Source organism: Vombatus ursinus, unplaced genomic scaffold, assembly GCF_900497805.2.
Source record: "Vombatus ursinus unplaced genomic scaffold, bare-nosed wombat genome assembly UNPS02014791.1, whole genome shotgun sequence".
NCBI lineage: Eukaryota > Metazoa > Chordata > Mammalia > Diprotodontia > Vombatidae > Vombatus > Vombatus ursinus.
The window spans coordinates 54,388,069-54,400,821 of record NW_020954569.1 but is presented as its reverse complement, the minus strand read 5'-3'; positions in this window follow the sequence as shown (position 1 = coordinate 54,400,821).

Here is a 12,753-nt window from a genome sequence, read left to right as displayed (position 1 = left end):
AGCTTGAGGGCAAGTTCAACCCTATCATTCTTGAAGGAGGTATCAACTCCTTATCTTTAATGTTACTACAACTTTGAATCAATATACTAAAGTAAATGTTGGAACCTAGAGGATATCTATGGAACAAATGAAGAACAAATTCAAGGAGAATATTTTACCTAGGACATAGTAAAGGTAGGGAAGTTCTTATCCAATTTCTCTTTGTATATGTTTGGGCATACCTGGTTTGTATATGTGCAAGTATCTGTGTATATATATATATATATATATATATATATATTATATATAGAGTATATATATATATATATACATACTCTATTTAGATAAATAGATACCTATACATAAAGATACACCTACATGTATACACACATTAAAATGTATTGATGTATTATTAATGCTTTTAAAGAGTTAGGTTTTTATTCATATGGGCAGTCTTTTTACTGAACATAAATTTTAATTCATCCACATATTACAGATGGTTTCTTGAATTATTGAGGCTGCAAAGTTCATGCCCTTGAGACCAAACTTACAGCCAAGTCCTCTCTGTAGTTCGCTATGCTGATAATTTAGAAACATTATATTGTTGAGTTTAAGTTCAAAGTTTGTTCAATTTTGTAGGACTTGTTAGAAATACTTAGTAGGAGGCAGAGTACACACAGGGAATTATGGAAGGGATCCCTCTTAGGCATAGATTGAAAAAAAGATAATCTCTGATGTCCTTTCCAACTCTGAAAGTCTATGATTTTATGAAGAGAGTTCATTTTAATACTTATGAGGTTTAAACATTAAAAGAACTCTTCTAGTGATTGTCAGGATATGTGCTATATTTGTCTTCCTGCCAAAGGCACTTGACAATTACATGTATGATATGTGTGTCAGTCTACCTATTTGCAGAGAAGGGGAAAAAGTTGCAGCATTTCTCAATATGTTCTGAATTATTAGAAGGGATAAAAGTATAAGTTGGAAGAAATAATCTGTGAAGGAAATAGAAGTAAGCTATGAAGGAAATTAAAGAAAAAAAAGGAGATTCTTAAAAGGTAAAAGGGAATCACAACTAGTTTCAATGTTGATAAATGGAAGACAGAAAGGAGTAAGATAGAGAAGAAACTCTGAACCACTATACAATGGGAATAAAGTTCATCCATTTTGTGGAAACTACACTTTCTGAAAAAATATCCCATAATCTTCATTACAAAATGAATTCAATGGTGCCAGTCTACATGAGGGATACAGAGCCTAAAAGGAAGAGATGGGAGTGGTGGCTGGTGACTCTCACTGGAGTGGTAGGGAGTTGGTTGCATGCAGACTATCAAGTACTTTCTTTTCATTTCCTGTGAATGTGACTCCATTTTTTCCCAGGGTCTTATCTACCTGGTCCAGAAAACCAAGTCTTTTTCTTCAACACCATCTCTGTTACCACCAGCTTTTTATTTCTGATATTTAACTCTTTTTTCTAAAATAGCTCAAATGCAAAACCTGGAAAATTCCATCTGTACCCCTCCCCCCATCCCAATTCCTTATTTAGAAGTTAAATTATGGAAGATACATTCTAGGCTTCTTCTAAAATAGTGGTGTCATTCATATTCATATGGATCAGGAAGAGTGCACCTTTGGTATATGTCAGGAAGTTCTCTGTAACATATGAGCTGTCCACTCCAGGAAGATATCACACCTCCCAAATAATCCCAATTAGAAATGTCAGGGATATGTGTTAACATGATCAAGAAGACATTAAAGTGACATTTGAAGGGGAAAGAGAAAACATACCTGGATAAATAGTCAGATATCAAGAGAAGGGAATATCAGATATCAAAGGAAGATGGTGGAGTAGGTAAAAAAATTTCAAGCTCTAAAGATTTTCCTCCACAAAAGAGATAAAATAGCACCTCTGGGTGAACATAGAGCCGAGAAAACAAATAAGAGTAGGTGCAGAAGAGGGGTCCTCCTGGGACAATTGGAGAAGATCTGAAGAAAAATCCTGAACTAGATTTCCTCCGTGTGAAGAGTAAACACCACCAGGCTAGGGTCTTCTTTAACAATAAGCAGCAAGCAGCTTAAACAACAAGCAGCAAGCCCTGGGGTTAGCTGTTTTGGGAGGCTGCTGCTGCCTCTGGCGCAGCCACAGGAACTTTTACCCAGGGACAGTGAGGGGAGCTGGGCTTCTGACCTGGGGAAAATCTAGGGGAACTTCTGCTGACAAGGAATGCCACACCCAGTTGTGCTGTGGAGAAGTGATGGGGGCAAGAAGGAACCAGCACATGCCTTGTGAGTACAGAAGCAGTGGATGGGGACACGTTTGCCATGGGCACTTACAGGAGGCTGGAGGTCTTGGTTTGAGTTCAAGGTCAGAAGGGAGAACTAAAGAGGATTAGAGGCACCGTCTCCTGTACCCTAGGACTAGAGGTGAATATAAAAACTAAATCATTACCAAAAAAAAAAAAATGCACAGGCAAAGGAGAAAGAATCCAGCCATAGAGAGCTACTATGGGAATAAAGAAGATCAGGGTGCATCTTCAGAGAAGGATACTGAAGCAAAGAAACCCCCTTCTACCCTAAAGAGTAATGTCAAATTGTCACCTGCCCAAAAAGAATTCATAGAACTTAAAAAAAAGACTTTAAAAATCAAATGAGAGATTGAAGAGAAAAATTAAAAGAAAAATAAAAATAATAGAAGAAAAACAAGAAGATTATGAAAAAAAGTCAACCAATTAGAAAAGGAGATCCAAAATCTTAATAAAATGACTCTTTGAAAATCAGAATTAGGCAAGGGGAAGCCAGGGAGGTTATAAGAGATTAAGAAATTTAAAAAAAGAATAAAAAAAAGGAGACAATGTGAAACATCTTATAACAAAAACAACGGATCTAGAGAACAGATCAAAAAGAGAAAACAAGAATAATTGGACTACCTGAAAGTTCTGATCAAAAAAAGAATCTTGATACAATAATACAAGAAATAATTAAAGAAAATTGTCCTGAAACATTAGAAGAAGAGGGGAAAGTAAAAATAAAAAAAATACCATGATCAACATCTGAAAGAGATCCTATGAGGAAAACTCACAGGAATATTATAGTCAAATTCCAAAACCCCCAGATCAAGGACAAAATATTATGAGCAACAAGAAAAAAAAACCACAATTTACATATGGCAGTACCATAATTAAAATCACACAAGACCTACCAGTGGCAACACTAAAAGATCTCAGGCCTTGGAACACTGCATATCAAAAAACAAAAGAACTGGGTTTCTGGCCAAAACTATCATACCCAGCAAAGCTAAGCATGATTCTGAATGAAAAAAAAATGGACATTTGATCAAAAGTCAAACTTTCAGGTCTTTGTTAAAAAAAACAAAAAAACAAAAAAAACCTCTTAACTCAGTAGAAGATTTAACATACAAGAGCCAAGAGAAATTATAAGGTACATATCAATGACCAATTACAAGGGACTAAATAAAAACAGAACATTTACTATTTATGTATGAAAAATGTAAAACCTATGTCTGAGATTGTTATTAGTAATTATGTACCTTATAAGGAAGATTGGGGTATTATTGAGGTTTAGGAGTTCTGGGGTGCTGGGACCCTATTATCACATTACGGGGATCCTGCCTGAAAGAATTTGACCCAAGCCTTCTTCCAGCCAAAGACAAGGTTTATTAGAACATCCGTCTGAACATTAGTGAGCTATTGGCTAGATTCTAAGAATCTGAGCCCTGGCTAGATTTTAAGAATCTAAGCGCCTTAATGGAGACACGATGGACCTTATATACAGAAAGACTGGGGGAGGGATCTAGCGGTGGGCAAGTAGTTTGGGGTGACTGGAGGAGGGGTCTAAAGAATATCTGAATGGGAGTGGCCAGTAAGCTGGGGTAAACAGACTGCCTGAGACCTGGACCTTGTGGCCAAAGGAGAATGGAGCCTAGCTAGGACTAAGGGTGGGAAATGACCAGGGGCCATAGGGGGGTAAAACCATGGACAGCTAGGCTAAATTAAGGGTAACAGAATTGGGAGATTGGGCATAGCCACAATGAAAAGTCAGTTGATGGGATTATAGCCTCAGGCAAATGCCAGGGATTTGGCCATGTAGGTTTTTCCTTTTTTGCGGTCTAGATTCCATCCTCATCATATGACTTTAAAAAGTAAAACCATTCAAGTACAGCTAAAAGAGTAATTTTTTTTTTTACAATTGAGGTGCGAGAGGAAGAACCAATACAGAGGAATTAGATGGGGGAGGGGGGCTGTTTATTCTGGAAACCTATTATTGGGAATGGGTTTAAGAGGGGGAAATACACAAACATTTAGAAGAATATAAAAGTCTTCTAAATTTAGAAAAAAACTCTAAGGGAATAGGGAAGGGGGAGAAGATAAAGGAGGACTCTTTAGAGGGGACAGTGTGGGAATAGGTTAAAAAGGAGATATAGAAGGGTGTTTAGATTTAGAGGAATGGAAGAGTAAGGAAGGGATTGCTGGAGTAGGGGTAGGTTAAGTAATAGGAGGGTAAAGTAGCAGGTAGAAGTAAAGTAGAGGAGTTAGGAGAGACTGGAAGAAAGGAGATATGCACTAATATAAAAACAGATTAGGAGTAAAATCTTTTAGGGAAAATATTTGTTTATATATGTATGTATATATGTATATATGTGTATATATGTATAAGTGTGTGTATATATTAATACCTATAAATAAATATATCCTATGCTCAACTGTAGCCTTGGGGTGGTGGGAAGAGGGAAGGGGGGGGAAGAACAAAGTAAAAAGTGTACTGCAGAGAACAAAAGAAAACCTGTAAGGAAGCAAAGAGAAGATGGACAGCTTTCAGCATAATGCAAAGTGTTTAACACATAGGTTTTCTTGAAATGAAAAGTTATTGCTATATAGTTTGAATCCTCTCCTATGTTCTGCTGTGCACATGACATTTTTTTCTTATTTTATGTTTAATTTTGTAATGTTTGTTTTTCTTTTCATATTATGTATTTAAGTTTTAGCATTTGTCTAAAATAAAAAAATAGATATCAGATTGCATACTTATAAAATGTATGACACACAGCTGGAAGGGATTGTTAACATTTTGTACAACAGTTAAAACCTTAAAAGACTTTTGCAGGACTGAATATAATATGATGAAATTTAATAGTAATATTTACAAAGTCTCCAGTTTGGTTCAAAGAATCAACTTCACAAGTACAATGTAATAGAGTCATATCCAAATAGCATTAGATTATTAGATTATGCCAAAAAGATTCAAAAAATTCTTTTGGAAAAAAAAAAGGTGAGGGGATGGGTATGAGTAGATGGCAAGCTCAAAGTGATTAAAAAATTTAACATAGTAGCCAGAAAGATGAATTCAGTCTTGGGCAGCATGAAGAGGAGTATAAGATCTAAGGCTGGGAACCAGCTGTCTTATTCTGCTCTGATCAGATGATATCTGAAAATTTGTGTCCATTTCTCGATGACACAGTTTAGGAAAGACATAGATCAAATAAAGGAATATTTATAAATTGCTTTACAAGCCAGAAATAGATATTCAGATGCCAAATATTCTTAGATAAACGAGAGAGTGTCCTGAGGAGGGCAACGAGGTCGGTAAAGGGACTAAAGATCATATTACAGGAAAGATTGGTTGCAAGAACTAGAAGAGTTGAACTAGAAGAGATAAGAAAAGAGGATTTGGTGATGATAGGGATACTCCTTGAAAGCCTAGGGAGAATTTCACCTAGTGATGGGTATGAATATAAACTGGAGATCAGATAAAGTGAGTAGTCAAACTGAATAGCACCAAGGAGGACTGCTTTGCCTGGTAGCAGCTTTGACTTCTTAAGGTGCAATGTTGCTCCTTTGTCAGCCAATCAATAGCATACTGTGGTATTTGAATGGATCACTGGAATACAGTCTATCCCTGTAGGACAGCAAGTCTGGAAAATCCCCCCTTACTTTTGGGTGCAACATTTGTGGAGTCCTATGCATCTAGAATACTGTCTGCAGCAGGGTTATGTGCGTGAAACCTAAGCATTTTGATTGTAGTTGGGTCAGGTTTTGCTATGCAGGGTAAAAAGAATGGGAATAGTTCATTCCAGTTTAGTAGCATTTGGTATTTATCTTATGGCAGAATGGGTTGAGGGAAGGGAATGGGAGGAGAGTACAGCTAAGTTTCAATGCAAATAGTGAATCTCCATGAATCTCCCTGAAGTGGTCTCACTGCATATTTTACTGGGCTGGAATCAGTTGTCATATTTTAAGTAACTGTAACTTCAAATAGTAAAAATTTGAAAATGTGACCATTTCAGGGGGATTTATTATTTCCATGAATAAGGGACCTGTCTGTTATTCAGTCAAACAATACATTCATAAACAAGAGTTTGTTTTTGTTTGTTTGTTTATTTCCCCCTCCAAAATAGGAAAATGATATCTGCCTTCTACTATCTTAAAGATTGTCCCATGAGAAAAGGGCTGTCACCAAATGGAAAAAATAGAAACAAGGAGTAGAATTTGCAGAAATACTACCTTAAAATTTATGTAATGGAAAACTGCCCAACACTTGGAATTATCCAGTCATAGAGAAGACTGTTACAAGGTAGTGAGTATTCAAACAAAGCTTATCTGACCACTTGCCTGGGATATTGTAGAGATGGATTCTTTGCCGAGGAAGGGTTAATCCAGATGGCTTCTAAGTTCCCTTCTAATGCAGGGATGCTGTGATCCTGTCAGGGAAATAGGTATGTGAGGAAAACATGTCTTAGAAAGAACAATAGGGACTTGTAATTAATTCTCAGGAAAAAATAATGAGAACAAGATTTAGGGAAATACTTACAGCCCTGGAAGTATCCAGTTCTTCAAATAAATAAAATGTTATGGGAGGGGAGAGAGGTGGTCCTTTCCAGTGGAGAACTGAACTTCCCTCTAAGGAAGGGGTCAGCCCCTCCAAGGAAATGGGAAAGGCAGGACTTTTGACACTGAAACAGAGGGACAGAAGCTTGGACTTACTATAGTTATCTAGAGATAAAAACAGATAGAGATGAGCCAAAGTCCAGTGGTATGAGAAAGAAAGAGGTTTGTCTGTCAGGTATAGCAATGACTTTGATCAGAAGGCCCCCAACAGTGTTTGAGAAGAGTTCAAGGTCCAGCTCCCAAAAAGAGGTCTTTGAGGAGGGCCTATGTAGAACCAGACTTTGACAACAAGGATTACTGTGTGTCAGAAGCCATGGACAATTTGTTCCACTTAGTTTGCTAGTGTCTTCTTTGGATCCTCCCTTCCTTTTTATCTTCTGAGATTTATATCAATATGTTTTGCTTTTACATTACTTTCTTTTCCAAATGTATCCCTTTCACCTCTCCTACCTAGAGAGCCATTCCTTGGAACAAAGAATAATAAAAGAAAGAGAGAAAAAGGCATTCAGAAAAACTTACCAACACATCAGCCATCTGGTGATAGATGCAATGGTCCACAGAGTTTCCCATTTCTGCAAAGGAGGAAGGGAGGTGCATCTTCTAATCTCTTTCATAATAACACCACTTTTGCGCTTTTGATTGGGAAGCAAAATTATATTTGGGGAGCCCTTGGAAATTGCCAACAACACCATCTCTCTGATGTAGTGGAAGAAAAATGCCTCTATTTACTGTCTCTTCTGTGTTGTCCAGTTATTCACTGCCATCTTGTAGGACATTCAATCAATCTGAAACAGAAATTCATTTAGATACTCAGTTCTTCCATATACAAGATTTCAGTCTCTGTTGGGACAGTGCATGGTGAGAAAGCTCATAGAGGAAAGGATTTTACTCCTTGGCTATGCATGCTGAGGACAGATATTGTTTTGGTTTTGGTCTCTGAGTCTAACACTGTGCTTGGCACATAAATACCTACTTCATCAATATTTGTTGAATTTAAAACCTCTTTCCTCAATCTAATCTTTAACTCAAAATTCAATAAGCCAATTAAAGAATTATTGCTTGAGTTCTTACTAAGCAACCATAACCGCATTGGGTGCTATGGTTCATGGGATCATAGCATTACAGGGAGAAGGGACTTCAGAGGCTATGCCATCTAACCACTTTTTTTTTTTTAACCTATGAGGAAAATAAAGTCCTGACAAGTGAAGGGATTTGTCCAAGGTTGCAGGGTGATAAACAGCAATGCAGAGATTTGAACCAAGGTCCTCTGATGCCAAATTCAGCATAACATTGAGTAGAAGACAGAAAGTGTCTGCTCTCAGGTAGCTTAAAGTCTCACTGGGGAGTCAAGGTACATAAGAAATAGTTAAATCACCTTAAGGGACAGGACAACACAGAGCTTGACTGGAACTACTGAAAATGGTTTTTCATATAAAACTTCAATAGACATTTTCAGCTAACTGAATTGAAATGCAATACTCTTTTTTTTTTCCTCCCCATCTCTGCTGAGTTTTCCCTCCCTTGAATATAGACGGACCACATTTGCTTCTGTGACCCACATGTGCAACTCCTATTAATTTCAGATAACAACAACCACTACAGCAATGAGGGTGAATTTAATTTAAAAAGCACAGTCCTGATCTGCTTCTTGCTGAACTGAACTTGGAATTATTTGTGACTGTGATTTAGCATTCTTTCTGGGGGAAGGGTCACACTGTTTAATACTAATAGTCTTCCAGAAAGTCTCATTACTGTGAACAACAATTTTTTATGACTTCAACTTTTGCAAACTTTCTTTCAGTCTGGAGGAGTTGTGACTCCTCCTCTCTCCGCCAATCATAAGCAGGCTTCTGGATTTAGCATTGTCAGGCCAGGGGTTCAGGCCAGGGGTTCAGCCCATCCCCCAAGATCCTTTGCTACATCCTACATAGGCATCGCTTTCCCCTCTTTCCTTCTCATGCATACCTTTCTCCAGGAATCTTTCTGTTCAACACTCCTGACAACAACCTGCCTGCAGATGCACCAGCAGCTGCTTGAGCTGAAAAATGGGCTTGTCTGTCTCGTGGGGGCTGTGATTTCTGGCATATGCATGCCTCCTACTGTCTCTTTGGTTTTAAAGCAATTTTCAGCACACCTGCTTGCTTGAACTTTACTGACAAGCCCTGTTAAGAGTTCACAGGAGGAAAAAAAAAATTAGTTTCCTAGGCACATCCTTGTAATTCTAAATTTCACTTTAAATCTCCTGGTAAAGTATTTACCTCAGTATATGGAGAGGCAATCTGTGTTGAGGTGGCTTCACTGCCTCAGGCCAGGATCTCATTGGATCTCATATCACAAAAGACAGGGAAAGGGATGGTCCATTAACACAATAGCCATCCTGTTCCCTTTGCCAGAATTGTTCCTTATTGTGCTGTATATGTGTATGTGTTTCTCTTATTACTATGTCCATTCTAGCTATAAACACCACCCAAGATGAGGTTTCCCTTGAGACAGCATATCTCACTCAAAGCAAGATCTCTTGATTTTGAGAGGATAGATACTGCCTTTCTCTCTCTTTACTCCCCTGCAATTCAACTTAAATTCACTTCTTAGAAACATCAACTGATTCATCCTTCTTCTGTTTTCTTTGTCTCTATCTAAGGAAGTCTTCTATCCATTCAGACTTCCCACCTTTCCCTACTTTGTGGGCAATTTTGTTTACTAACTGTCTTTAATCTACACTTAGGTTGTGGTAAATAATGCAATGTTATTATCCCTATTTTACAAGTGAGGCATTTGAAATTCAAAGAGGTTCAGTGACTTGCTAAGGGTCTTATAATTAGTAAATATCAGAACTGGCATTCAAATGCCTATCACTTGACTCTGGGTTCAGCACTTTTGGTATTATGTCATATTCTTTTTCTCCTTGTATGTGGCCTGTAATGCATTGGATTGGGCTTTTTCTTGCTTGTACTCATCCCATTCCAATGGAGATCCGCTGAAAAGGAAAACCCAGAGGTATTTGAGGTTGTCTAACCCAGCATGCCAACTATCTTTTTTTTTATAACATTTCTGACAGTTCCCGCTTGAAAATCTTCATTTTCAAGTATGTAATGAGGAAACTCATTACTTTCTGAGATAGCCCATTCATTTCTTGATTGGATGTCTCTATTCCTTACTTAAGTTGAGGCAAAAATCTATCTCGCAGTTAACTTCAACTCATTGGTCTTTGTTCTGCCGTCTGGATTCAGATAATTAAATACTCATTGAGTCACTGAATCTTAGAGCTGAAGGGTAACTTGCTGACCATTTATTGTAATCTCTACACGATCCATGAATATCTTTTATACTTGGCATTATTAATCTGGGATCTGTGGACTCTCAAGGGGGTTGATGAATAGATTTCATGAGGTCTTTGAATTGAAACTTTAATATTTTTATAACCACTTGAATATAATTGATTTTCTTTGTAATGTTATGCATTTTTTATATTTTTAAAAATATTATCCTGAGAAGTTCATCGGCTTCATCAGACTGCTGAAAGTGCTCCACAACAGAAAAGGCAAAAAACCTGTGCTCCATATCATCCCTAATAAGTGAGCACATAGTCTCTGCTTGAACACATCCAATGAAAGGGAATACACCATATCACAAGACAGCATTACATTTAGGAGAAATGTTTTATTATATTGAATCCACATTTTCCTCTCTCTAATTTTCATTTCTTAGTCTTAGTTCCATCTTCTTCTGAACCTCCCTCTTCCTATCAAGGACACCACCATTATCCTAGTCACCTAGATTCACAAACTTGTTGTCAGCATCAACTCTTCACTCCCACTCATCACACATATCCAATCTTCTGCCAAATCTTATAACTTCTATCTTCACAGCATTGCTTGTGTATGTCTACTTTTCTCCACTCACACAGTCAACACTAAGTCTTTATCACCTCTTTACTGGACTATTTCAATAGCTACCTAAATGGCATCCCAGTCTCTTGTCTCTGCCCACCCCAATATATCCTTTACTTAGCTGTCATGATTCTTTTTCCAATAGCATGTCTGTCCCCCCCCCCACCCCTGTCCCCACACTGAAAAATCTCTAGTGGCTCCCTGTCACCTCTTTGATTACATATAAAACTTTGTTAGGCCTTTCGTGCTCTTCATGACCTGTTCCCTTCCTACTTTCCAGTCTTCTTTTAGTCCATCCCATCCACACACCTTATCATGGAGTTATACAGGTCTTCTTGATATTCTCAGAGCAAGGTATTCTATCTCTCGGCCCATATTCATACTTTTACAATGGCTGTCCTTCCTGCCTGAAATATTCTGCTCCCTCATCTCTATATCAATCTCCCTGTTCTCCTTCAAAGTCTATCTTCTACCTTCCTGAACTCCCCAACTCCCCAAGGAGGGCCTTCTCTCTGAGATTCCTTTCCATCTCTTCTATAGCTATTTTATATGGATCGAATTGTTGACATGCTGTCTCCCCTATTAGAAAGTGAGTTATTTGAGGGCAGAGAGAGTTTTTTCCTTTCTTTGTATCATTACCTCTTGGCACAGTGTCTGACCCATAGTAAGAGTTTAATAAATGCTTGGTTACTACTGACTTGCTATTGTTGGAGTCTCTGAAAGGAAATTGAAGATTTCTTTCGAATACTGAAAATAGTCATCACCACCTCTCTTTCACTGCCCTCAGATTTTTTAGATGAAACATTTCCAGTTCCAGTAGGAGTCCTTTGTGGACACTTGACCATCCTGGTCATGCTCCAGTTTATCAATATCCCTTCTAAAATGAGGTCCCCTGGGCTAAGTACAAGTGCCTAGTGTGATGAACAATCAAACTATTATTTTTTCTTCTTTTTAGACAGCCTAAGATTAGCCATGCCAATTTCTGATAGTGTATATTGAATATGGAACACAGTGTTCCTCCCATTTTCTTTCTATAGAGTGGACATGACACAAGGCAATAAAAATGAGCATTTTTTGTTATGCTCATTTGAATAAATGATCCTGCTGATAGATGTTTCTGTCTTAGTGCCACCTAAATACTCTTCAAACTCTCATGCAAAAGGACTCCAAGGGCTATAGAATTGTTGTTTTACCTGTGTCCTTTTTCCTCATGCTATTTTTGACACTTCCCATCTTTTCCTCAGTCCAGATAAGTTTTCTTTTGCTATGATGGTGGGTTGCTTTTGAAGGACAGGACTAGGACACATCACTATCTTGGAGTTGATAGAGGTGGGGGTGGGATGGGGGGCTATGTTTTAGCATTATAAATGAACTTACTTTCAAATAGCATTGAACTAATTAGATTCCAACTCACTCAGCATCACATTTTGTAATCTATTATATCTCCAAATGAAATTATTAATTTATTTTGTTAGTTGTAATACTTCTATGATTAATAATTAGAACTCATTCCTTTTTTTAATGAACTAGTGATTGAAAACAAAATTGGCATTGGGCAGTATCAATGGTTCCTACTCTCAACTCCAGAAATGACTAGACCTATAACCTTTACTAAGTCACTTAAACTATTTAGACAATACTAATCGTGATGGCAAAGTTGTGAGGATTCACTTAGACAATCCAGGACAGCATGATTCAAAAAAAAAATTCCCATCATGAGACTATCATCATAAGATAAAAAAAAAGAGTGAAACAGCCTTTTATCACGATGGATATTAAAATGTAACTTTGACAAGCAGTCTGTTTTTTTCTGAGTACAGCTTTAATCTTAGCACAAATATTTTCATTTAGAAAAACAATTTTTTTTATTATTCTGAGAGTAACAAACACCAAATTAAATGACCATTTTTATAAGAAAAATATAAGAGAAAAAGAAGAATGTATGGGTGGTGGTGCATCTGTCATGTACATTTTACTTTTCT